This window comes from Stenella coeruleoalba, assembly GCF_951394435.1.
Source record: "Stenella coeruleoalba genome assembly, chromosome: 11".
In the NCBI taxonomy this organism is placed as follows: domain Eukaryota; kingdom Metazoa; phylum Chordata; class Mammalia; order Artiodactyla; family Delphinidae; genus Stenella; species Stenella coeruleoalba.
This window is the reverse complement of record NC_137157.1, coordinates 38,009,963-38,023,777: the sequence shown is the minus strand read 5'-3', so window position 1 is coordinate 38,023,777 and position 13,815 is coordinate 38,009,963. Positions and strand designations below refer to the sequence as shown.

The window sequence follows — 13,815 nt, the reverse complement described above, 5'->3', positions numbered from 1 at the left end:
CAGAAGAACGTTAAATTATGCCAAAAGAATGCAATCAGCAAAACTCAGATTTTGGAAAACTGTACAGGACTAATGATTCAATTTCTTCAACAAACTTGCAAAAGACATAAAGTTGTAGAGGAGGAACCATAGAGACTTAAAAGATTTATCAACTAATCACATTGTGTGGGCTTTATTTTGGTGCCAGTTCAAAAATACAAACTAAAATAGCTCCACACAAACACTTGTACGTAAATTTTTATAGCAACATTATTCATAATAGCCAAGAAATGGATAAATGTGGTATAACCATACAATGGAACAGTATTCAGCCACAAAAAGGAATGAAGTACTTACTCATGATACAACATATATCAACCTTGAAAACTTTACTCTAAGTGAAGGTGGTACTAACCGGGTTTGTTTTGCCCAACGTGCAGCAAGCTAAAACGGTGAGATGCCGAGGTTTGCAGCAAAGCGAGGAGACGGGAGAGCAGGTCTCGAATCTGCTCCAAGAAGGCAAGAGGCTTGGGTGTTTATGGGATTTAAAAAAAAGAAGCAGGGCTGTCGGAGGCGCGGGGGAACGGGGAAAGGTGATTAGAAAAAGGTGCGATAATTGTTGCTCTGCGCAGGCTTAACTACGCTACAGGCCTCTTCACATTCTAACGTTCACAAGTGCGCATGCCTGCGCATGCCCAGTTCAAGGGTCAGTGGTCCTTCCCGGTCCTAAGGAGCTCAGCTCAAACTAGACACAGCTGACCCTTGGCTCAGCTTGAAATAGATGCAGCTGACTCCAAGTTCCTGGAAAACAACTCGGTCAGACACCTTATTGTTCAGGCTATGTGCTGCTTAGAGGTCATGAAAGTCTTAAAACCTTGATTAGTGAAGGCAGGTGAAATGGATTTCACCCATGGTTCCAGAAGAAGCCAGACATATTGTAATTATTCCATTTATATGAAATATCCAAAATAGGCATATCCATAGAAGCTCATTAGTAGTTGCCAGGGACAGAGTGGGAAATGGGAAGTGACTGCTAATGGATACAGGGTTTCTTCTGGGGTGATGGAAACAGTGGTGATGATTGTGCAATTTTGTGAAAATACTATAAACCACTGAACTGTACATTTTAAAAGGCTGAATTTTATGTCATGTGAATTGTATCTCAATAAAAAATACAGCATTCCTGAGAGAAAAAAAACCAAACTGAAGTTTAGACTATTGGGCTACTTTGAGTAACCTTACTTCCCAGTTCAATAAATTGAATTAAAGTAGCATATACCATAATCTGTTATAATTGGGAAGGACCTTATTCCCATAATTGAATTGCCCAGATAATTGAAGCTTATCATTTAGAGAAAGCTACATGGTTCCCAGCTCCCACAGTCCTCATCTCTGTATATCAGAAGCAATTCACCCCAAACTCTGGGAAGATTTAGTCCTTATCTTGAGAAATTTTAGGTTTATTCCTTCAAGAGAGTTTTGCTGTAGCATCAAGAGAATTTTGCTGCAGCATCAAGAGAATTTTGCTGCAAATATGGTACAGGCCTTGTTTCCTGTCCTAAAAATTAAGATTCTGTCTTATTTGCCAGATATACTAGTTCTACTTGTGACTACGTTCCTATATTTATTTGATTTTCTTAAATAATATTCATTTGATTTTCTCATTACAAAACTGGAGAATGCTTATTATAGATTTTTTTAAATTACAGAAAACTCTCTTTTAAACTTATATCAACCAAAATTCTAGTACCTAAATATAACTATTATCAACAGTTTGGAGTAGTGCTTTCCAAACCTTTTTCTTCTCATCATGGTCAACAAAAGAAATTCATCAAAATTTCATGAAGATACCTAATAAGATAATTGGGGAGTTTATGGCATTGGCTAGAAGTATGACCATTTTGCTTTCAGAGTTTGGGCCTGAATTATATGTAATTTACAAAAAAAAATTTAATAAATTAATCCATCAAAAAATCTGCCAAATTAAGTCACGTGAAAGGAGAGGCCTGCTCTACTAGGTGTTCCACTAGTTCGTGTTCTTTTCTAAGAAGTTTACTGAGGCCTGGTAATTCCAACAGCACCTTATACAGACTACTGTAATCATTTCAAAGTCCTCTTATAAATGGGTTACACGGTATGTAACATTTAAGATACCATTTTTTAAAATGAATATTTACTGGATTAAAAAATGTACAAAATTAAGTTACTTTAAGGTAAATTAAAATATTTTATTACTATAAAGCCAAGACTTTATGAAGAAGAAAGTTGAAGGATACAAAGAGGGGAGTTAAGGATTACTAGTTCCAGTGCTGGGTTCCATACATACTATTCTGATTACCTTCAGGTACCCAGGAAACCCTGAACCCGCAGGGTTCAAGAAGTGAAAAGGTGGCAACACAGACCAGCTTCTGGAGAGTGTCCAGAAGAATGGCCAAGGGTAAGATAACCACTGTCCTAAGCCTTTCACTCTCAGGGCCAGCTGGGTAAAATAGAGACTCTCACTGACATGGAGGCCAGAAAAAAACAAGGATGACCAGGTATTCAGGAGCTGGATGACTAGGAACAAGTAACCCACCAATACTTTTTTTTTTTTTTTTTTTTTTTTTTGCGGTACGCGGCCCTCTTACTGCTGTGGCCTCTCCCGTTGCGGAGCACAGGCTCCGGACGTGCAGGCTCAGCGGCCATGGCTCACAGGCCCAGCTGCTTCGTGGCATGTGGGATCTTCCCAGACCGGGTCAGGAACCCGTGTCCCTGCATTGGCAGGCGGACTCTCAACCACTGCGCCACCAGGGAAGCCCCCACCAATACTTTTAAAACAAGTAGCCAATAAACTATCATACTCTCTTCTTATAAACATAGCATGAGTGCCTTAACTCAAATTGATGTACTCTAATTTTGTTGTGGCAGCCAGACTTAGCAATTAATTACTTAGACTTAGTATCTAAGGCTTAGCAATTTCAGCTCCAAAAATAAATCTTGCTATATAATGTTTTTTTTGAGTAGAGCACCTCTTGTCCCATGAAGTTTCCAGGAACTTCTACTAAAATAAAACGAGCATTATATCTTGCACTGATCGAGACACACAATGTTTTGGGCAAAGCACCAAAAAATTTAAACAAATCCCAAATAGAAAAAGAAATAAATATCCAATAAGGGAAAACGCCACTTCATCTCAGAGAAGATGATGTGGGTTTTGACAATTATCATTGAGCAGAGATTACATACTACCTGTTTTCCACCAGGTGATCCTTCTAAGCAATGATGATTACATAGCTCCTGCTCTACAGAGTGGAGGATATGAATAAATAAGCATTAAAGGGCAATGTGATAAGTGCTTGGTTATGAATAACCATAGAAGCAAATATTGTAATCAATATGAGACATGTGAAAAGAGGCAGTTGTGAAAAATAGAAATCGTTTGATGATCCACACTCCACAGTCTCTTGTGAGTATTTCCTTACAGTCATAAACTTTGAAATAGGAACATACGAGACAACATCAAGCTTCCAGTGATTCTGTGCTTTTTCAGCAAATTCTATTACCAAGGAAGGATACTTGTGCTTAGGAACAAGTAACCCACCAATAAAACATGTGCTTAATTCTAAGGCCTTTGGTTTTCAAAACGCTGTGATTTTTTAAAAAGAGTAGATTTTGATAGAAGTCTAATGGTCAATTCTAAACTAAGAATGACTTCACAACCCTTCATTTCCCCTTCCAGCTTTTCCTTTCCCTCTCTCCTCTCTCCTTTCCTCCCTGCCTCTCCCCCTTCCCTCCTCCTCTGTCTCCATTATTTGCCTTTATACTAGATAGACTATTAAAAGCCCCAGAGTCCCAGAAAAGTCTTGCTGCCCACTTCTGAAGGTAGAGCTAAATTACTGTACCCTCAGGAAATCTCACACTAATCTTATAAGATCGTGCTTCATTTTTTCCTGAGGCTGAAGTTATTGCTAAGATAATGTATTTATAAAACTTTTTAAGTAACACACCACTGCCAAAAATAGTATTATAGTATTATCATATGTCCAAGAGCTGATTTTAATCATCACTTTAATCTTCAAAAGATAACTTATTCCATAGAGAAGACTGGGATTTTCTTCAAAGTCAGGAAAGAATAAGCTGTTTGATGAATTAAAATGGATAAGATTAAAGAAAAGGTTCTGCTATGAAAGTTTTAGAAAGCTATATAAAATACCAAACACTCAAAGAAGTAAAAATAAAGTTTGAAACATAAGAAGTCTAGCTGTCTTAGAATTATATAGGGAACATTAAAGAATTAATATCTTGAAATTACTTAGTTAAAAAAAGCAGCATATGTTCTTAGCGCTATTATATCATAAGATGAAAGAAAATCTAAAAGATTAAACCATGTTCATCTATAAAATGGTAAAATAATATAAAACAATCAAATATCACTTATTACATACTTATTTTTAAGCATAGCAACCACACACACAAAATTTGCTACCTTCTGTCAAACTTCAAATGCAAAAATTTCCAGGAAAAGCACAACAGATTGGTAAAGTGTAAAGCAGCCCTTGCTTCTTGCATTCTTTCTTCGTGATGTGATGTTTCTCACTAACCCAAAACAAAACTTGACACACAAGAAAAGTACTTGCGCCATGGAAAAGTCACACGGTCCCACTTCATTTTACTACAAAACAAATGCTATATTCTTCTACAGCCATTCTTGTATTATTCAGTTTTATGCCCTTTAATCCTCAAAATGCTGGGGTTTCCCAATCATGAATAAAAATCAGCAAGGTTGTTCATATTTCACAAAGAGATGCAACAATCATTCTCTGTTTACTGGGATCTGTTAGTGCTTACAGTCATGGCAGTGAAATGACCTCCCTCACACAGTGTGTGTACACACACCTCCCAAACAGGAAAAAACATTTTTTTTCTGTAAGAAGTTTATAACTAGAGATCTATTGGATGCAGTCAGGTCAGGTGTGTAGAATGATGCAGGTTAGGAAAGGAAGCACGGACTTACTGCTATCAAGACCATTAAATCTTGCTGGAGAGAACTAATTGATTTTGCCCTTTTCAGTTTTTAAGGGGTCAGCTGAAGTCTCCCTCTGTGAGAGTGGATAATGGAACAAGTGGTGAACTACACTAATGACTCTGTGACATACTTTCAGGCTCTGGTGTTACACAGTCTGAACACAGAAAGAATGTTCAACAAAGAGCCATACCAGAAGAGTCTGTAAAACCTTAAATTGCTACAACAGCTGAGAGAAGAGAATAGTCCCATTGAAAGGAAATTAATGAACAAGTGTCAAAATGGACAGTTGGTGTCAATTCCTAGAGGATTTGGAAGTGAGAAGTAGACTTGAGGAAACCATGTTAATAGAGCCCTGGTTTGTATGAAAAGAAAATCACACTTTACCGAATATCCATCATAGGAGTCATGCTTGTCACAATCCACATTACTCTCTGTTTAGTAAAAAGAATGCTTTATTAAGGGCTACGTAAGCACCTTACTTTGTTGATCTCCAAAAGCGTATGATTGTCTGTTTTCTTGGAAACAAATTTAGAAAGAAATTCTACACTCAGCTGATGTGGTAGTTCTTGGAACAAAATGTACCCACCATTTTGAGGGAAAAAAAGACGGGATGGGAAGTGGCAAACAGAAATTAGAGATTATGAAAGTTTTATAAGATAGATTTATGTTAAAGAATTCAAAGAAATTAGGCAAGAAACTAGAAAATATCAAGCGATAGCAATTCTATTTGAAAACATGTAAAGAACTTCTGAGAGGAGATATAATATACATTTGCTCTTTTTTAAGAATATTCAATCCTACCATAGAGTATAAGAGGAAAAAATAGGGAGAATAGATGAAACTAAATATAAAAGCAAATGGCTTGGAAAACAGGTTAGAGACAGACAAAGTAAGTGTAGCCTATGCTTGTCAACATAGAAAGGGATGGAGGGCCAATTAAGCATCAAATAACTAAATATGCCTGAGAAACCCAATATTTAAGAAGTCTTAAACTGACCACTTATTGGTGAAATCCAGTTTGGTCCACAGACTCTGCTGGCTGCCCAGTAGATTATAGGTGAGCTGTAGTTTTGACTAGGTGTATAGAGCATCCGTGTATTTGTTCAGACACCTTCCATCTGCTGAAATCCTTTGATCACCCTCAATTCTAGTCCTTGTATATACTGTAAGTGGGGCAGACTGAAGGGGAAGGGAGAAAGACAGGATATATATGCATTGCGTAGCTCAAGACTTGTATAGTATTGTCTCTCCACCCCACTTTTACCCTATCTTAAGCGTGCTAACCTACTCTGTCTTTCTCTTTCCTTCTTACTGTATATTTTAAAATAATCAAATAGACCATGAGTTTCAAGCATTTGAATTTGAGCATCAGTTTCATGACCTCTGGGACAGGCTGCCTGTACATGGCACTGTACATGGAAAATAGCATTGCATCATTATTTCCCAAAGTACAACACAGGTCCAAATCTCAGCCAGCAGCTATCAACAGTGCCTCTTTTGGTCACTAGAAAAACGGAAGTTATCCTACAGGTTGCCAAATAAACATTCAAAGGTCCTCTAAGGTAGTTTGCCCCTAGACTTTATTTTTCCCACTGAAGACTACTCTTCTATTGGGCACTGTAAGGAGGCTCAGAATAAGAACTTCATTTTGATTATATAAATTACTGCTCTAAGAGCCAGAGTTTAGTTTATAAGCATGTGATTTTCAGGCAAGTAGATTAACTTCTCAATGCTTTACTCCCTCTTTAAAATGGAGATAAATCATACTTGATAAAACATTGTGAAGATGTAATGAAATCCGGATTCCCTGGTGGCACAGTGGTTAAGAATCCGCCTGCCAACACAGGGGACACGGGTTCAAGCCCTGGTCCGGGAAGATCCCACATGCCGCGGAGCAACTAAGCCCGTGCGCCACAACTACTGAGCCTGCGCTCTAGAGCCCACGAGCCACAACTACTGAGCCCACGCGCTGCAACTACTGAAGCCCGTGCGCCTAGAGCCCGTGCTCCACAACAAGAGAAGCCACCACAACGAGAAGCCGGTGCACAACAGCGAAGAGTAGCCCCCGCTCGCCACAACCAGAGAAAGCCCATGTGCAGCAACAAAGACCCGATGTAGCCAAAATAAACAAATAAATAAATTTATTTTAAAAAAAAAGATGTAATGAAATCATTTATTTAAAGCACTTTGACACAGGGACTGCAACTTTGTTTTTCAGAATTGAATAACGGCTACAACTTTACAAAGTAAAATATATATAACTACTTTTTATTCTATACTTTAAAAGTACAAATTGTGGAATATTATAGCTTAAATCTCATGATAGTTTATACTTAAACAGAAGAAAATAAAAAAAATTTAAATGATTTAATAAAAAGATTATACTTACATTGTGAAATTATACAGCACGGTTTTTCCAATCACAATATCTAGCTCAGATCTTGAAATCAGGGAAGATAAAACTTAACGTGATTAATTTTTATGTGACTAGTGACACATTGAAAATATAATCCCTGTACTTCAAAAACACCAGATTATATACAATTTAAACATTTTATAACTTTTGCCATATTTCTATCACTTACTATCCTAAAAGCTAACATGCATTATCTCAAGGCGAAATGTCTGAGCTTCTGAAAAAGTATGAAATGTGTGTGTACGTCTGATTAAACAACTTTTTTTTCCAAACCGGTAGAAAAACTTTATGGAATAAATGTGTTTGTACAGTGGTGACTATTTGTCACAGCAGGCTGTGACATAGGCATTAAAGCACCAACTATTTTGGGCAATATGTCATAACCAGCCAGTTGGAGGGCAGTAACAAAATACTTGGCTAACCATTCTATACTAGAGACATCTGTTTAGCTTAACAAGCTAGTAACATCAGACCCTACTATAATTTGGGTCATCTGAATATCACAATTCATTTAGTTTTTAAAAGATGTAAATAACATTGAAAAATCATTCCATATATCTTAGAAATTTTAAACATTAGTTTTACATAGCATCATGGAAAATGTTTATGTAATATTTTAAGTGAAAAAGGCCATATATGCATGATATTGTATTATATCTATATTCTTAAAATTATGTAATACAAAATTTACATTATGTATTATTAATTATATAAAATTTTTGGTCATATAGAAGACAAAAAAAGCAAAGTATGACTTATTGAGGTGACACGTAGATGGATGATTTTTCTTCAATCAAAAGTTAAATAACATAATACCAATTTGTATTGTTTACTACGTGCTAGACACTGTATATTGTTTATTAACATTGTTTTAATCATTAAAACAACCTTATAAGGTAATATTATTTCCATTTTATGGACTAGTTGAGACTTAGAGAAGTTAAATAACTTGCCCAAGGTCAAATATTAGCAAGTGGCAGAGCTGAGCCTAGGATTTTGATCTAACATCAAACCCCATATTTGTAATCACTATAATTACGTTTAAAGAAAAAAGTCTACTTTATATATACTGCACTCTGTTCATTGTTCTTATTTATGAATAGATACTTGTCAGCATCTATCCTGTTTTTCCTGGAAGTAGGGTGACCAACTTGTTCTGATTTGTCCAGGATTTCCCAATCTTTGTACTGAAAGTGGGACCTCCTGGGTACTTGTCCTAAGCAAACCTTTGCCAGTTGGTGACCCACAGGGAAGGAATACGTAACCTGAAAACATTCTAATGGTTCACAAATGTTGCTCTTAAACTCCTAAATCTGAATGAAAATAGGGAGAGTGCAGAATTATAAAGAGAACTTCATTTTTTAAGCACCAAATAAGAGTTTCTCAGGGAGACGAGCATTTATGGTCTCTTTCCCTGGACACTGTGCCTAGAAAATAAACGAGCAGCAGCCTCTCTCAGTAGCATTTTGTGTCTAGTACATGAACTGAACACAGGCTTTTGTGGAAGTCCTGTTCTATTCCCAAGTGGAAGGGAAAGGGGGGTGAGAGCAAAGAGTAAAAAATATATTGGAAAAATCTGAAGAGCAGCCTCTCTGGTTCCTCCTCTGCTCATCTTAGACACATTTCTTCGGAGCTATTTTGAAAAAGGCAGCTGCGCAGCAGTCCCCGTAATCCAGATCCAGCCCCATTTCTCTGCCCAACTTCTCACTGCCACAGTCTGGAAGTTGCATTCGCCTTTAAAACATTCCCTTCTCCTCTGCTTGGTCTGTGCCCCTCCCCCATGTCCTCTGAAGTAACTCGAATGTTCTGTCAGTCTAAGTGCAAACTATTTTTACCACAGTGTTCGGGAATCTCTGGGCACACACTGTCTGCAGATTAGGTAAATTACAGGTGCATGGGTTCAGGTTACTCATTTAGCAGCCACAAGTTTAAAGCATTAATCTGCCTCTTCTGAATTTTCCCTTTCAGTCAGCAGGCCCTTCCTTCACCTTCTACTTCTTCAGGGCCACTCACTGGCCTTGTTAGTTGATCGTCTTCTCCCGGCAGGCTGGACTTAGTGCTGTTCATTTTCCTTCTCTCCTTGCCCTCCTCCACCCCCTTTCTTTTACTCCCTTTTCTCCTCTTTCTTTCCACTGCTGAAAAAGTATATTTTCTATCTGGCCCTCAGGTCTACTTTCTCAGCTGTGACTGAAACTGCTTTCTTTGAACCCAGATATGCAATAATATAGCCAAATTCCTTAGGTATAACCCACAAAAATCTCTTCATCAGTTTCTGACTAACCCTGTGTCTACTTCTTCCGTGACCTTCCTCCTACTGTCACCACTACTCCAATCCACAGGTTTGTTAAAAATCTTCAACTCTGCTCCCTAGAAATACCAACCCAACATCTCAGGAACTTATGTCCTTTCGCAAGCTTCCATTCATGACAGACTCTTCATTGTTATACACTCATAAAGAACCACATTCTTTTCCTCCAAAGTTCCTAGCTCAGGTAGTCATTTTTTTAATTAGTGTCTGTCCCCCAGTAATTGGAAATTTGTTGAGGGCATAAATACATGAAACACAATTATCAGAGTCACTAGTTCTAATATTTTCACTTCCATTACCCCATTAACACAAATAAATCCCTAAATTTATCCTAAACATCTGTCTTAACAAATCTAGGTATTTCAGTTAATTCCCTCTGGCTATTTCAATCAGAGGCCTTATGAATTGAGTAGGGGAAGGAAGGAAATTAAAATTTGTTGAGTGCATATTCCATAGCAAGGACTCAACATATATTTTTTTTTCCATTTTATGCTAACAACAAACCTGTGATGTATACATTACATATGCCATTTGATCTCTTATAAAACTGAGGCTTGGAATGTATAATTGACGATGGCTAGAACTTAGATTCTGGCTTACTCCGAGACTGTTTTTCTACCACATAACAGCACCTTCCCAAAGGCTCATAGCTAAAATCCACCATTGGCTGAGCTGGCCATAATCCTTTTCCTCCCACTCCTTTTCACGGAGAAGAAGAACTGGACATACTCAAGCTTTTGTGGAGATGATGGGAAGAAAATGCGTTTACAAATAACTAAGCATGAAGTAAGAATAATGGGGTGGTAAACTATTTGAAAACTCTCAATTCTCTCACTAGCTTACTTTCACATTTTGTTATGAATGAACTCTAGGCCCCTGAAGTGATTTATTGACACAATATTATTATTCTCTTATTATTATTTACTTTTTCCATAATTAAAAAAACATATTTGAACTATTTAAACCTTGGAGGATAAACCTGTTTTGACCACTTGTCAAGATCTGTGTCTCCCAAGTTGTACTGAGAAATAATGTAATTGCAATTACAGGCATCTCACATTTTGTTTGAGTTCCAAGAGTTCCGTATTTAGTTGTCTGGAATCATTGCGTATTTTCCCATTACCTAATCTAATAAAAAATGGTTATTTCCCAAGCTGGCATTTCCTTTTTTCTCTCTTCCCATCCCTACTCCCAATCCCCAAAACAACAACAAAAGAGGGAAAAATCTGTTTGAACGAAGGTGAATAACAACATTAATTTTATTGGCCCGAGTTCTAGAGAATATTGTGAAAGGGGCTTTGTAGTTTAATAAGAAATGACAGTTCAATAGTGATAGTTGAATTCACACAAAGAAATGCCACCCCTTTCTGGGAAGTTGCTCTTGATCAGCACCCCAAAGCTTTTTCTTCTTCTCTCTAGAATCTTCTCTTTCTACATTTTGAACTGTTTCCACTGTTTCTCCAGTGACAACACTTAAATAAGGGGGAAATGAAGGAGAAAGTGCACACTTTCATATTCTTTAGCAGGTTCATGATGTGCAGACTTTCTCATATCTACCCGATACCTCTTAAAATCAGTGGCGAATCTAAGAATGGTGTCACCTTAAACGTTACTTTTTTTTTTTTTTTTTTTTTTTGTGGTACGCGGGCCTCTCACTGCTGTGGCCTCTCCCGTTGCGGAGCACAGGCTCCGGACGCGCAGGCTCAGCGGCCATGGCCCACGGGTCCAGCCGCTCTGCGGCATGTGGGATCCTCTGCGGCATGTGGGATCCTCCCGGACCAGGGCACGAACCCGTGTCCCCTGCATCGGCAGGCGGACTCTCAACCACTGCACCACCAGGGAAGCCCCACTTCTTTTTTTTTTTAATACATCTTTATAGGAGTATAATTGCTTCACAATGCTGTGTTACTTTCTGTTGTGCAACAAAGTGAATTAGCCATATGCATACATATATCCCATATCCCCTCCCTCTTGAGCCTCCCTCCCACTCTCCCTATCCCACCGCTCTAGGTGGTCACAAAGCACCGAGCTGATCTCCCTGCGCTATGCAGCTGCTTCCCACTAGCTGTCTATTTTACATTTGGTAGTGTATATATGTCGATGCTTTGTTACTTCTGTCACCCAAGCAACAAAATTCCCTAGAAGTGATCTTTTTCTTATCTCATTTTTTCTCTATACCTAATTGCAGTAATAAAAATACTTTTATAGGTATGCAACATTTTTGAAGCAATTTCACATTTTTAAAAACTTTATCATGACCTTTGAGCGTATGATGTCTTTGTCATTATACATGTCATGGGTGAAAAAACTGAGAATTTGAGATATTAGGGTTGACTAAGTTCTCATAGGCCCCAAACGATTGTGATCTAGGTCTTCCACCCCCAATTCCAGTGCTATTGCTTCCATTTTTTTAATTACTTAGTCAATTTCACTCACCCTGCTAGATTCCAACTCCATAAGAAGAGATCATTTTTCACCATTTTATTCTTGTCACCCAAGACACTATCTGGCACTCAGTAGGTACCCCAAACATGTTGAATAAATGAATTTCAGCTATTGTTATCTTAATAATCTTAGCAATAATGCTATATAACTATACTGGTTAAAATGACTTTTCAAATTGTCTTCACATTACAAGATACAGCACAGAGTGAGGTTCAGAGCACAGGGTAATTTTCCTTAATAGATGTTAGGCTATTCCCTTAACTCTTGGAGCCTCCAATCTGGAGTCTTAACTTCTGATATCACAACCAGGGGAATGGCAGAAATAGGAGAAAATGTCACAAAAGTACTGGCTTCTTCTTATTCCCTGTGCCTCCTACTTTTCCAAACACAGAAAAATGGTTCTCACACTTGATAAGGAATTATTCAGCTGCACATAAGAAAAATGTAAAAACAGCACAAAATGTCAGAACTTAACATCCCAAGTCTGTGGCTCAATAGGAAGAGACTATGAAGAATTATCTTCTGGAATAAGTGATTTAACTAAAAAATGTAACTAGTTTCTACATTGTCTGACCATTGAGTCCAAGGACGTTGTCTTCAGTCTCTTCATTTAAAAAGTGAAATCGTATTGAACACAGCCTATAATTATCACTGCTTGGGGTAGAATAAGGAGATCTTATGTTTCCATCTAGTTTTTCAGGCCCTGACTATAAAGGCTAAAACCAGAGTTGACTGTCACCCCAAAGGCAATTTAAGGTTGGAAGGAGTCCTTCCAGAGCTCTGGGAGGGGAAGGAAAGGAAAGGGAAAGGGAAGGGATATTTTAAAAATTAAATAAATAAATAAATTAAATAAAATAATTTAAATAGGAGAAAAAATAAATCTCTGCTACAGCTGTGCTTTATTTCCTTCATAAGAAATGGTCTTAGCCTTGACATAGCCTTCTGCTTTAAATAACTAATGTTCATCAAGTAGCTAATATAAGGTTATATGCTTCACACGCATGGTATCATTTGATCGAATTCTCACCAAAATTCCATATGGCAACCATTGTTATCTTAAAGAAATCAAGACCTAGTATTACCCATCCACACATAAATAGAAATTAACTTAGCTAAGACTTGAGGGGGCATCTTTGGAATTTAGGTGCCCTGCACTTCACCCTTATCTTGTACTGCCTCCTCAACCACCACACTTGTGTGTATTGGACCATGGGGCAAACTGCAACTAAACATTCTGTTCCTTGGTTGGTATCTTGGTTGCTACCTTTCTCATCTGAATCCTATGAAAGAACTTATTTGGAGTCAGTGGATACCGAGAATGCTAATGAAAAAGCTATGACCACACATTGTAGAACAGGAGCCTTAACAGAGGCATCTTGGAGTGGCACGTTGAATCCTGGAATATCAAATAGCTATAGTGTGAGTCTTATTTCCACTAAAACTATTTTTCAAGAGACATTATTACATTTAGTGCATCCCCATCCTCAGTCCCACCCCTTACCTTATAGGTACTACTGCTCCACCGTGGAGCAGGGGTACGGAATTCAGATCTTGGTTGCCACCCTCCAAAAAAAGATAGCCAAGGAAGGAATCTGAGCACCCTCCAGCCACCCCCTTCCAGCTCCCAAACTGTCATTCAACCTTAGTAAAAGAGAGGAAAGA

General features: G+C 37.9%; 1 protein-coding gene across 1 annotated transcript in view; it reads right to left on the bottom strand.

Moving 5' to 3' along the window:
- Positions 1-13,815, bottom strand: part of LIN7A (lin-7 homolog A, crumbs cell polarity complex component) — a 390,131-nt gene that overhangs the window by 67,690 nt on the left and 308,626 nt on the right. The gene's annotated exons all lie outside the window — the stretch shown is intronic.